Source organism: Thunnus thynnus, unplaced genomic scaffold, assembly GCF_963924715.1.
Source record: "Thunnus thynnus unplaced genomic scaffold, fThuThy2.1 SCAFFOLD_62, whole genome shotgun sequence".
In the NCBI taxonomy this organism is placed as follows: domain Eukaryota; kingdom Metazoa; phylum Chordata; class Actinopteri; order Scombriformes; family Scombridae; genus Thunnus; species Thunnus thynnus.
In genome coordinates, this window is record NW_027095930.1 from 60568 (window position 1) to 70288 (window position 9721).

A 9721-nucleotide genomic window follows, 5' to 3' on the forward strand; every position below is an offset into this window, starting at 1 on the left:
GCTGCCGCCTGGGCGTTGAAGGCGCGTCTGACGAGCGACATCCCTAAAAGGCCCATGCGTGGTACCTTGGACAGCTTACGGCCATACCACCCTGAACACGCCCAATCTCGTCTGATCTCGGAAGCTAAGCAGGGTCGGGCCTGGTTAGTACTTGGATGGGAGACCGCCTGGGAATACCAGGTGCTGTAAGCTTTTTCACTTTTCTCCACAAGCTCCTGCCGTGTTTAACGTAGGGATCCTCTCTGGTTTTCCTCCGTGTCTTTGCAGAACTGTGCGCGGGAGTCCCACTCTCTGGTATTTCTCCGACGGAGGAACGGATCGGAACGCTCTCAGCGCAGCTGCCGCCTGGGCGTTGAAGGCGCGTCTGACGAGCGACATCCCTAAAAGGCCCATGCGTGGTACCTTGGACAGCTTACGGCCATACCACCCTGAACACGCCCGATCTCGTCTGATCTCGGAAGCTAAGCAGGGTCGGGCCTAGTTAGTACTTGGATGGGAGACCGCCTGGGAATACCAGGTGCTGTAAGCTTTTTCACTTTTCTCCACAAGCTCCTGCCGTGTTTAACGTAGGGATCCTCTCTGGTTTTCCTCCGTGTCTTTGCAGAACTGTGCGCGGGAGTCCCACTCTCTGGTATTTCTCCGACGGAGGAACGGATCGGAACGCTCTCAGCGCAGCTGCCGCCTGGGCGTTGAAGGCGCGTCTGACGAGCGACATCCCTAAAAGGCCCATGCGTGGTACCTTGGACAGCTTACGGCCATACCACCCTGAACACGCCCGATCTCGTCTGATCTCGGAAGCTAAGCAGGGTCGGGCCTGGTTAGTACTTGGATGGGAGACCGCCTGGGAATACCAGGTGCTGTAAGCTTTTTCACTTTTCTCCACAAGCTCCTGCCGTGTTTAACGTAGGGATCCTCTCTGGTTTTCCTCCGTGTCTTTGCAGAACTGTGCGCGGGAGTCCCACTCTCTGGTATTTCTCCGACGGAGGAACGGATCGGAACGCTCTCAGCGCAGCTGCCGCCTGGGCGTTGAAGGCGCGTCTGACGAGCGACATCCCTAAAAGGCCCATGCGTGGTACCTTGGACAGCTTACGGCCATACCACCCTGAACACGCCCGATCTCGTCTGATCTCGGAAGCTAAGCAGGGTCGGGCCTGGTTAGTACTTGGATGGGAGACCGCCTGGGAATACCAGGTGCTGTAAGCTTTTTCACTTTTCTCCACAAGCTCCTGCCGTGTTTAACGTAGGGATCCTCTCTGGTTTTCCTCCGTGTCTTTGCAGAACTGTGCGCGGGAGTCCCACTCTCTGGTATTTCTCCGACGGAGGAACGGATCGGAACGCTCTCAGCGCAGCTGCCGCCTGGGCGTTGAAGGCGCGTCTGACGAGCGACATCCCTAAAAGGCCCATGCGTGGTACCTTGGACAGCTTACGGCCATACCACCCTGAACACGCCTGATCTCGGAAGCTAAGCAGGGTCGGGCCTGGTTAGTACTTGGATGGGAGACCGCCTGGGAATACCAGGTGCTGTAAGCTTTTTCACTTTTCTCCACAAGCTCCTGCCGTGTTTAACGTAGGGATCCTCTCTGGTTTTCCTCCGTGTCTTTGCAGAACTGTGCGCGGGAGTCCCACTCTCTGGTATTTCTCCGACGGAGGAACGGATCGGAACGCTCTCAGCGCAGCTGCCGCCTGGGCGTTGAAGGCGCGTCTGACGAGCGACATCCCTAAAAGGCCCATGCGTGGTACCTTGGACAGCTTACGGCCATACCACCCTGAACACGCCCGATCTCGTCTGATCTCGGAAGCTAAGCAGGGTCGGGCCTGGTTAGTACTTGGATGGGAGACCGCCTGGGAATACCAGGTGCTGTAAGCTTTTTCACTTTTCTCCACAAGCTCCTGCCGTGTTTAACGTAGGGATCCTCTCTGGTTTTCCTCCGTGTCTTTGCAGAACTGTGCGCGGGAGTCCCACTCTCTGGTATTTCTCCGACGGAGGAACGGATCGGAACGCTCTCAGCGCAGCTGCCGCCTGGGCGTTGAAGGCGCGTCTGACGAGCGACATCCCTAAAAGGCCCATGCGTGGTACCTTGGACAGCTTACGGCCATACCACCCTGAACACGCCCGATCTCGTCTGATCTCGGAAGCTAAGCAGGGTCGGGCCTGGTTAGTACTTGGATGGGAGACCGCCTGGGAATACCAGGTGCTGTAAGCTTTTTCACTTTTCTCCACAAGCTCCTGCCGTGTTTAACGTAGGGATCCTCTCTGGTTTTCCTCCGTGTCTTTGCAGAACTGTGCGCGGGAGTCCCACTCTCTGGTATTTCTCCGACGGAGGAACGGATCGGAACGCTCTCAGCGCAGCTGCCGCCTGGGCGTTGAAGGCGCGTCTGACGAGCGACATCCCTAAAAGGCCCATGCGTGGTACCTTGGACAGCTTACGGCCATACCACCCTGAACACGCCCGATCTCGTCTGATCTCGGAAGCTAAGCAGGGTCGGGCCTGGTTAGTACTTGGATGGGAGACCGCCTGGGAATACCAGGTGCTGTAAGCTTTTTCACTTTTCTCCACAAGCTCCTGCCGTGTTTAACGTAGGGATCCTCTCTGGTTTTCCTCCGTGTCTTTGCAGAACTGTGCGCGGGAGTCCCACACTCTCCGATCCGTTCCTCCGTCGGAGAAATACCAGAGAGTGGGACTCTCTGGTATTTCTCCGACGGAGGAACGGATCGGAACGCTCTCAGCGCAGCTGCCGCCTGGGCGTTGAAGGCGCGTCTGACGAGCGACATCCCTAAAAGGCCCATGCGTGGTACCTTGGACAGCTTACGGCCATACCACCCTGAACACGCCCGATCTCGTCTGATCTCGGAAGCTAAGCAGGGTCGGGCCTGGTTAGTACTTGGATGGGAGACCGCCTGGGAATACCAGGTGCTGTAAGCTTTTTCACTTTTCTCCACAAGCTCCTGCCGTGTTTAACGTAGGGATCCTCTCTGGTTTTCCTCCGTGTCTTTGCAGAACTGTGCGCGGGAGTCCCACTCTCTGGTATTTCTCCGACGGATCGGAACGCTCTCAGCGCAGCTGCCGCCTGGGCGTTGAAGGCGCGTCTGACGAGCGACATCCCTAAAAGGCCCATGCGTGGTACCTTGGACAGCTTACGGCCATACCACCCTGAACACGCCCGATCTCGTCTGATCTCGGAAGCTAAGCAGGGTCGGGCCTGGTTAGTACTTGGATGGGAGACCGCCTGGGAATACCAGGTGCTGTAAGCTTTTTCACTTTTCTCCACAAGCTCCTGCCGTGTTTAACGTAGGGATCCTCTCTGGTTTTCCTCCGTGTCTTTGCAGAACTGTGCGCGGGAGTCCCACTCTCTGGTATTTCTCCGACGGAGGAACGGATCGGAACGCTCTCAGCGCAGCTGCCGCCTGGGCGTTGAAGGCGCGTCTGACGAGCGACATCCCTAAAAGGCCCATGCGTGGTACCTTGGACAGCTTACGGCCATACCACCCTGAACACGCCCGATCTCGTCTGATCTCGGAAGCTAAGCAGGGTCGGGCCTGGTTAGTACTTGAATGGGAGACCGCCTGGGAATACCAGGTGCTGTAAGCTTTTTCACTTTTCTCCACAAGCTCCTGCCGTGTTTAACGTAGGGATCCTCTCTGGTTTTCCTCCGTGTCTTTGCAGAACTGTGCGCGGGAGTCCCACTCTCTGGTATTTCTCCGACGGAGGAACGGATCGGAACGCTCTCAGCGCAGCTGCCGCCTGGGCGTTGAAGGCGCGTCTGACGAGCGACATCCCTAAAAGGCCCATGCGTGGTACCTTGGACAGCTTACGGCCATACCACCCTGAACACGCCCGATCTCGTCTGATCTCGGAAGCTAAGCAGGGTCGGGCCTGGTTAGTACTTGGATGGGAGACCGCCTGGGAATACCAGGTGCTGTAAGCTTTTTCACTTTTCTCCACAAGCTCCTGCCGTGTTTAACGTAGGGATCCTCTCTGGTTTTCCTCCGTGTCTTTGCAGAACTGTGCGCGGGAGTCCCACTCTCTGGTATTTCTCCGACGGAGGAACGGATCGGAACGCTCTCAGCGCAGCTGCCGCCTGAGCGTTGAAGGCGCGTCTGACGAGCGACATCCCTAAAAGGCCCATGCGTGGTACCTTGGACAGCTTACGGCCATACCACCCTGAACACGCCTGATCTCGGAAGCTAAGCAGGGTCGGGCCTGGTTAGTACTTGGATGGGAGACCGCCTGGGAATACCAGGTGCTGTAAGCTTTTTCACTTTTCTCCACAAGCTCCTGCCGTGTTTAACGTAGGGATCCTCTCTGGTTTTCCTCCGTGTCTTTGCAGAACTGTGCGCGGGAGTCCCACTCTCTGGTATTTCTCCGACGGAGGAACGGATCGGAACGCTCTCAGCGCAGCTGCCGCCTGGGCGTTGAAGGCGCGTCTGACGAGCGACATCCCTAAAAGGCCCATGCGTGGTACCTTGGACAGCTTACGGCCATACCACCCTGAACACGCCCGATCTCGTCTGATCTCGGAAGCTAAGCAGGGTCGGGCCTGGTTAGTACTTGGATGGGAGACCGCCTGGGAATACCAGGTGCTGTAAGCTTTTTCACTTTTCTCCACAAGCTCCTGCCGTGTTTAACGTAGGGATCCTCTCTGGTTTTCCTCCGTGTCTTTGCAGAACTGTGCGCCGGAGTCCCACTCTCTGGTATTTCTCCGACGGATCGGAACGCTCTCAGCGCAGCTGCCGCCTGGGCGTTGAAGGCGCGTCTGACGAGCGACATCCCTAAAAGGCCCATGCGTGGTACCTTGGACAGCTTACGGCCATACCACCCTGAACACGCCTGATCTCGGAAGCTAAGCAGGGTCGGGCCTGGTTAGTACTTGGATGGGAGACCGCCTGGGAATACCAGGTGCTGTAAGCTTTTTCACTTTTCTCCACAAGCTCCTGCCGTGTTTAACGTAGGGATCCTCTCTGGTTTTCCTCCGTGTCTTTGCAGAACTGTGCGCGGGAGTCCCACTCTCTGGTATTTCTCCGACGGAGGAACGGATCGGAACGCTCTCAGCGCAGCTGCCGCCTGGGCGTTGAAGGCGCGTCTGACGAGCGACATCCCTAAAAGGCCCATGCGTGGTACCTTGGACAGCTTACGGCCATACCACCCTGAACACGCCCGATCTCGTCTGATCTCGGAAGCTAAGCAGGGTCGGGCCTGGTTAGTACTTGGATGGGAGACAGCCTGGGAATACCAGGTGCTGTAAGCTTTTTCACTTTTCTCCACAAGCTCCTGCCGTGTTTAACGTAGGGATCCTCTCTGGTTTTCCTCCGTGTCTTTGCAGAACTGTGCGCGGGAGTCCCACTCTCTGGTATTTCTCCGACGGAGGAACGGATCGGAACGCTCTCAGCGCAGCTGCCGCCTGGGCGTTGAAGGCGCGTCTGACGAGCGACATCCCTAAAAGGCCCATGCGTGGTACCTTGGACAGCTTACGGCCATACCACCCTGAACACGCCTGATCTCGGAAGCTAAGCAGGGTCGGGCCTGGTTAGTACTTGGATGGGAGACCGCCTGGGAATACCAGGTGCTGTAAGCTTTTTCACTTTTCTCCACAAGCTCCTGCCGTGTTTAACGTAGGGATCCTCTCTGGTTTTCCTCCGTGTCTTTGCAGAACTGTGCGCGGGAGTCCCACTCTCTGGTATTTCTCCGACGGAGGAACGGATCGGAACGCTCTCAGCGCAGCTGCCGCCTGGGCGTTGAAGGCGCGTCTGACGAGCGACATCCCTAAAAGGCCCATGCGTGGTACCTTGGACAGCTTACGGCCATACCACCCTGAACACGCCCGATCTCGTCTGATCTCGGAAGCTAAGCAGGGTCGGGCCTGGTTAGTACTTGGATGGGAGACCGCCTGGGAATACCAGGTGCTGTAAGCTTTTTCACTTTTCTCCACAAGCTCCTGCCGTGTTTAACGTAGGGATCCTCTCTGGTTTTCCTCCGTGTCTTTGCAGAACTGTGCGCGGGAGTCCCACTCTCTGGTATTTCTCCGACGGAGGAACGGATCGGAACGCTCTCAGCGCAGCTGCCGCCTGGGCGTTGAAGGCGCGTCTGACGAGCGACATCCCTAAAAGGCCCATGCGTGGTACCTTGGACAGCTTACGGCCATACCACCCTGAACACGCCCGATCTCGTCTGATCTCGGAAGCTAAGCAGGGTCGGGCCTGGTTAGTACTTGGATGGGAGACCGCCTGGGAATACCAGGTGCTGTAAGCTTTTTCACTTTTCTCCACAAGCTCCTGCCGTGTTTAACGTAGGGATCCTCTCTGGTTTTCCTCCGTGTCTTTGCAGAACTGTGCGCGGGAGTCCCACTCTCTGGTATTTCTCCGACGGAGGAACGGATCGGAACGCTCTCAGCGCAGCTGCCGCCTGGGCGTTGAAGGCGCGTCTGACGAGCGACATCCCTAAAAGGCCCATGCGTGGTACCTTGGACAGCTTACGGCCATACCACCCTGAACACGCCCGATCTCGTCTGATCTCGGAAGCTAAGCAGGGTCGGGCCTGGTTAGTACTTGGATGGGAGACCGCCTGGGAATACCAGGTGCTGTAAGCTTTTTCACTTTTCTCCACAAGCTCCTGCCGTGTTTAACGTAGGGATCCTCTCTGGTTTTCCTCCGTGTCTTTGCAGAACTGTGCGCGGGAGTCCCACTCTCTGGTATTTCTCCGACGGAGGAACGGATCGGAACGCTCTCAGCGCAGCTGCCGCCTGGGCGTTGAAGGCGCGTCTGACGAGCGACATCCCTAAAAGGCCCATGCGTGGTACCTTGGACAGCTTACGGCCATACCACCCTGAACACGCCCGATCTCGTCTGATCTCGGAAGCTAAGCAGGGTCGGGCCTGGTTAGTACTTGGATGGGAGACCGCCTGGGAATACCAGGTGCTGTAAGCTTTTTCACTTTTCTCCACAAGCTCCTGCTGTGTTTAACGTAGGGATCCTCTCTGGTTTTCCTCCGTGTCTTTGCAGAACTGTGCGCGGGAGTCCCACTCTCTGGTATTTCTCCGACGGAGGAACGGATCGGAACGCTCTCAGCGCAGCTGCCGCCTGGGCGTTGAAGGCGCGTCTGACGAGCGACATCCCTAAAAGGCCCATGCGTGGTACCTTGGACAGCTTACGGCCATACCACCCTGAACACGCCCGATCTCGTCTGATCTCGGAAGCTAAGCAGGGTCGGGCCTGGTTAGTACTTGGATGGGAGACCGCCTGGGAATACCAGGTGCTGTAAGCTTTTTCACTTTTCTCCACAAGCTCCTGCCGTGTTTAACGTAGGGATCCTCTCTGGTTTTCCTCCGTGTCTTTGCAGAACTGTGCGCGGGAGTCCCACTCTCTGGTATTTCTCCGACGGATCGGAACGCTCTCAGCGCAGCTGCCGCCTGGGCGTTGAAGGCGCGTCTGACGAGCGACATCCCTAAAAGGCCCATGCGTGGTACCTTGGACAGCTTACGGCCATACCACCCTGAACACGCCCGATCTCGTCTGATCTCGGAAGCTAAGCAGGGTCGGGCCTGGTTAGTACTTGGATGGGAGACCGCCTGGGAATACCAGGTGCTGTAAGCTTTTTCACTTTTCTCCACAAGCTCCTGCCGTGTTTAACGTAGGGATCCTCTCTGGTTTTCCTCCGTGTCTTTGCAGAACTGTGCGCGGGAGTCCCACTCTCTGGTATTTCTCCGACGGAGGAACGGATCGGAACGCTCTCAGCGCAGCTGCCGCCTGGGCGTTGAAGGCGCGTCTGACGAGCGACATCCCTAAAAGGCCCATGCGTGGTACCTTGGACAGCTTACGGCCATACCACCCTGAACACGCCCGATCTCGTCTGATCTCGGAAGCTAAGCAGGGTCGGGCCTGGTTAGTACTTGGATGGGAGACCGCCTGGGAATACCAGGTGCTGTAAGCTTTTTCACTTTTCTCCACAAGCTCCTGCCGTGTTTAACGTAGGGATCCTCTCTGGTTTTCCTCCGTGTCTTTGCAGAACTGTGCGCGGGAGTCCCACTCTCTGGTATTTCTCCGACGGAGGAACGGATCGGAACGCTCTCAGCGCAGCTGCCGCCTGGGCGTTGAAGGCGCGTCTGACGAGCGACATCCCTAAAAGGCCCATGCGTGGTACCTTGGACAGCTTACGGCCATACCACCCTGAACACGCCCGATCTCGTCTGATCTCGGAAGCTAAGCAGGGTCGGGCCTGGTTAGTACTTGGATGGGAGACAGCCTGGGAATACCAGGTGCTGTAAGCTTTTTCACTTTTCTCCACAAGCTCCTGCCGTGTTTAACGTAGGGATCCTCTCTGGTTTTCCTCCGTGTCTTTGCAGAACTGTGCGCGGGAGTCCCACTCTCTGGTATTTCTCCGGCGGAGGAACGGATCGGAACGCTCTCAGCGCAGCTGCCGCCTGGGCGTTGAAGGCGCGTCTGACGAGCGACATCCCTAAAAGGCCCATGCGTGGTACCTTGGACAGCTTACGGCCATACCACCCTGAACACGCCTGATCTCGGAAGCTAAGCAGGGTCGGGCCTGGTTAGTACTTGGATGGGAGACCGCCTGGGAATACCAGGTGCTGTAAGCTTTTTCACTTTTCTCCACAAGCTCCTGCCGTGTTTAACGTAGGGATCCTCTCTGGTTTTCCTCCGTGTCTTTGCAGAACTGTGCGCGGGAGTCCCACTCTCTGGTATTTCTCCGACGGAGGAACGGATCGGAACGCTCTCAGCGCAGCTGCCGCCTGGGCGTTGAAGGCGCGTCTGACGAGCGACATCCCTAAAAGGCCCATGCGTGGTACCTTGGACAGCTTACGGCCATACCACCCTGAACACGCCCGATCTCGTCTGATCTCGGAAGCTAAGCAGGGTCGGGCCTGGTTAGTACTTGGATGGGAGACCGCCTGGGAATACCAGGTGCTGTAAGCTTTTTCACTTTTCTCCACAAGCTCCTGCCGTGTTTAACGTAGGGATCCTCTCTGGTTTTCCTCCGTGTCTTTGCAGAACTGTGCGCGGGAGTCCCACTCTCTGGTATTTCTCCGACGGAGGAACGGATCGGAACGCTCTCAGCGCAGCTGCCGCCTGGGCGTTGAAGGCGCGTCTGACGAGCGACATCCCTAAAAGGCCCATGCGTGGTACCTTGGACAGCTTACGGCCATACCACCCTGAACACGCCCGATCTCGTCTGATCTCGGAAGCTAAGCAGGGTCGGGCCTGGTTAGTACTTGGATGGGAGACCGCCTGGGAATACCAGGTGCTGTAAGCTTTTTCACTTTTCTCCACAAGCTCCTGCCGTGTTTAACGTAGGGATCCTCTCTGGTTTTCCTCCGTGTCTTTGCAGAACTGTGCGCGGGAGTCCCACTCTCTGGTATTTCTCCGACGGAGGAACGGATCGGAACGCTCTCAGCGCAGCTGCCGCCTGGGCGTTGAAGGCGCGTCTGACGAGCGACATCCCTAAAAGGCCCATGCGTGGTACCTTGGACAGCTTACGGCCATACCACCCTGAACACGCCCGATCTCGTCTGATCTCGGAAGCTAAGCAGGGTCGGGCCTGGTTAGTACTTGGATGGGAGACCGCCTGGGAATACCAGGTGCTGTAAGCTTTTTCACTTTTCTCCACAAGCTCCTGCCGTGTTTAACGTAGGGATCCTCTCTGGTTTTCCTCCGTGTCTTTGCAGAACTGTGCGCGGGAGTCCCACTCTCTGGTATTTCTCCGACGGAGGA

The 9721-nt window shown here is 57.2% G+C and overlaps 24 non-coding genes and 5 pseudogenes across 24 annotated transcripts; all 29 read left to right on the top strand.

Moving 5' to 3' along the window:
• Positions 1–73: 73 nt before the first annotated feature.
• Positions 74–192, top strand: LOC137179074 (5S ribosomal RNA). Its single transcript, XR_010927478.1, has one exon. It is a non-coding gene; the product is annotated as a 5S ribosomal RNA (ribosomal RNA).
• Positions 193–410: 218 nt separating this feature from the next.
• Positions 411–529, top strand: LOC137179065 (5S ribosomal RNA). The gene has a single exon (XR_010927469.1). It is a non-coding gene; the product is annotated as a 5S ribosomal RNA (ribosomal RNA).
• A 218-nt stretch (positions 530–747) lies between these two features.
• LOC137178896 (5S ribosomal RNA) lies at positions 748–866 on the top strand. The gene has a single exon (XR_010927309.1). It is a non-coding gene; the product is annotated as a 5S ribosomal RNA (ribosomal RNA).
• Positions 867–1084: 218 nt separating this feature from the next.
• On the top strand, positions 1085–1203 carry LOC137178897 (5S ribosomal RNA). The gene has a single exon (XR_010927310.1). It is a non-coding gene; the product is annotated as a 5S ribosomal RNA (ribosomal RNA).
• Positions 1204–1421: 218 nt separating this feature from the next.
• On the top strand, positions 1422–1530 carry LOC137179121 (5S ribosomal RNA; annotated as a pseudogene).
• A 218-nt stretch (positions 1531–1748) lies between these two features.
• On the top strand, positions 1749–1867 carry LOC137178898 (5S ribosomal RNA). Its single transcript, XR_010927311.1, has one exon. It is a non-coding gene; the product is annotated as a 5S ribosomal RNA (ribosomal RNA).
• A 218-nt stretch (positions 1868–2085) lies between these two features.
• On the top strand, positions 2086–2204 carry LOC137178899 (5S ribosomal RNA). Its single transcript, XR_010927312.1, has one exon. It is a non-coding gene; the product is annotated as a 5S ribosomal RNA (ribosomal RNA).
• A 218-nt stretch (positions 2205–2422) lies between these two features.
• LOC137178900 (5S ribosomal RNA) lies at positions 2423–2541 on the top strand. The gene has a single exon (XR_010927313.1). It is a non-coding gene; the product is annotated as a 5S ribosomal RNA (ribosomal RNA).
• A 264-nt stretch (positions 2542–2805) lies between these two features.
• On the top strand, positions 2806–2924 carry LOC137178902 (5S ribosomal RNA). The gene has a single exon (XR_010927314.1). It is a non-coding gene; the product is annotated as a 5S ribosomal RNA (ribosomal RNA).
• A 210-nt stretch (positions 2925–3134) lies between these two features.
• LOC137178903 (5S ribosomal RNA) lies at positions 3135–3253 on the top strand. Its single transcript, XR_010927315.1, has one exon. It is a non-coding gene; the product is annotated as a 5S ribosomal RNA (ribosomal RNA).
• Positions 3254–3471: 218 nt separating this feature from the next.
• LOC137179047 (5S ribosomal RNA) lies at positions 3472–3590 on the top strand. Its single transcript, XR_010927452.1, has one exon. It is a non-coding gene; the product is annotated as a 5S ribosomal RNA (ribosomal RNA).
• A 218-nt stretch (positions 3591–3808) lies between these two features.
• Positions 3809–3927, top strand: LOC137178904 (5S ribosomal RNA). The gene has a single exon (XR_010927316.1). It is a non-coding gene; the product is annotated as a 5S ribosomal RNA (ribosomal RNA).
• A 218-nt stretch (positions 3928–4145) lies between these two features.
• On the top strand, positions 4146–4254 carry LOC137179122 (5S ribosomal RNA; annotated as a pseudogene).
• A 218-nt stretch (positions 4255–4472) lies between these two features.
• On the top strand, positions 4473–4591 carry LOC137178905 (5S ribosomal RNA). The gene has a single exon (XR_010927317.1). It is a non-coding gene; the product is annotated as a 5S ribosomal RNA (ribosomal RNA).
• A 210-nt stretch (positions 4592–4801) lies between these two features.
• On the top strand, positions 4802–4910 carry LOC137179123 (5S ribosomal RNA; annotated as a pseudogene).
• A 218-nt stretch (positions 4911–5128) lies between these two features.
• LOC137179083 (5S ribosomal RNA) lies at positions 5129–5247 on the top strand. Its single transcript, XR_010927487.1, has one exon. It is a non-coding gene; the product is annotated as a 5S ribosomal RNA (ribosomal RNA).
• A 218-nt stretch (positions 5248–5465) lies between these two features.
• Positions 5466–5574, top strand: LOC137179124 (5S ribosomal RNA; annotated as a pseudogene).
• A 218-nt stretch (positions 5575–5792) lies between these two features.
• Positions 5793–5911, top strand: LOC137178906 (5S ribosomal RNA). The gene has a single exon (XR_010927318.1). It is a non-coding gene; the product is annotated as a 5S ribosomal RNA (ribosomal RNA).
• A 218-nt stretch (positions 5912–6129) lies between these two features.
• LOC137178908 (5S ribosomal RNA) lies at positions 6130–6248 on the top strand. Its single transcript, XR_010927320.1, has one exon. It is a non-coding gene; the product is annotated as a 5S ribosomal RNA (ribosomal RNA).
• A 218-nt stretch (positions 6249–6466) lies between these two features.
• On the top strand, positions 6467–6585 carry LOC137178909 (5S ribosomal RNA). The gene has a single exon (XR_010927321.1). It is a non-coding gene; the product is annotated as a 5S ribosomal RNA (ribosomal RNA).
• Positions 6586–6803: 218 nt separating this feature from the next.
• On the top strand, positions 6804–6922 carry LOC137178910 (5S ribosomal RNA). Its single transcript, XR_010927322.1, has one exon. It is a non-coding gene; the product is annotated as a 5S ribosomal RNA (ribosomal RNA).
• Positions 6923–7140: 218 nt separating this feature from the next.
• On the top strand, positions 7141–7259 carry LOC137178911 (5S ribosomal RNA). The gene has a single exon (XR_010927323.1). It is a non-coding gene; the product is annotated as a 5S ribosomal RNA (ribosomal RNA).
• A 210-nt stretch (positions 7260–7469) lies between these two features.
• LOC137178912 (5S ribosomal RNA) lies at positions 7470–7588 on the top strand. The gene has a single exon (XR_010927324.1). It is a non-coding gene; the product is annotated as a 5S ribosomal RNA (ribosomal RNA).
• Positions 7589–7806: 218 nt separating this feature from the next.
• On the top strand, positions 7807–7925 carry LOC137178914 (5S ribosomal RNA). The gene has a single exon (XR_010927326.1). It is a non-coding gene; the product is annotated as a 5S ribosomal RNA (ribosomal RNA).
• Positions 7926–8143: 218 nt separating this feature from the next.
• On the top strand, positions 8144–8262 carry LOC137179084 (5S ribosomal RNA). Its single transcript, XR_010927488.1, has one exon. It is a non-coding gene; the product is annotated as a 5S ribosomal RNA (ribosomal RNA).
• Positions 8263–8480: 218 nt separating this feature from the next.
• On the top strand, positions 8481–8589 carry LOC137179125 (5S ribosomal RNA; annotated as a pseudogene).
• Positions 8590–8807: 218 nt separating this feature from the next.
• Positions 8808–8926, top strand: LOC137178915 (5S ribosomal RNA). The gene has a single exon (XR_010927327.1). It is a non-coding gene; the product is annotated as a 5S ribosomal RNA (ribosomal RNA).
• A 218-nt stretch (positions 8927–9144) lies between these two features.
• LOC137178916 (5S ribosomal RNA) lies at positions 9145–9263 on the top strand. Its single transcript, XR_010927328.1, has one exon. It is a non-coding gene; the product is annotated as a 5S ribosomal RNA (ribosomal RNA).
• Positions 9264–9481: 218 nt separating this feature from the next.
• On the top strand, positions 9482–9600 carry LOC137178917 (5S ribosomal RNA). The gene has a single exon (XR_010927329.1). It is a non-coding gene; the product is annotated as a 5S ribosomal RNA (ribosomal RNA).
• Positions 9601–9721: the final 121 nt, after the last annotated feature.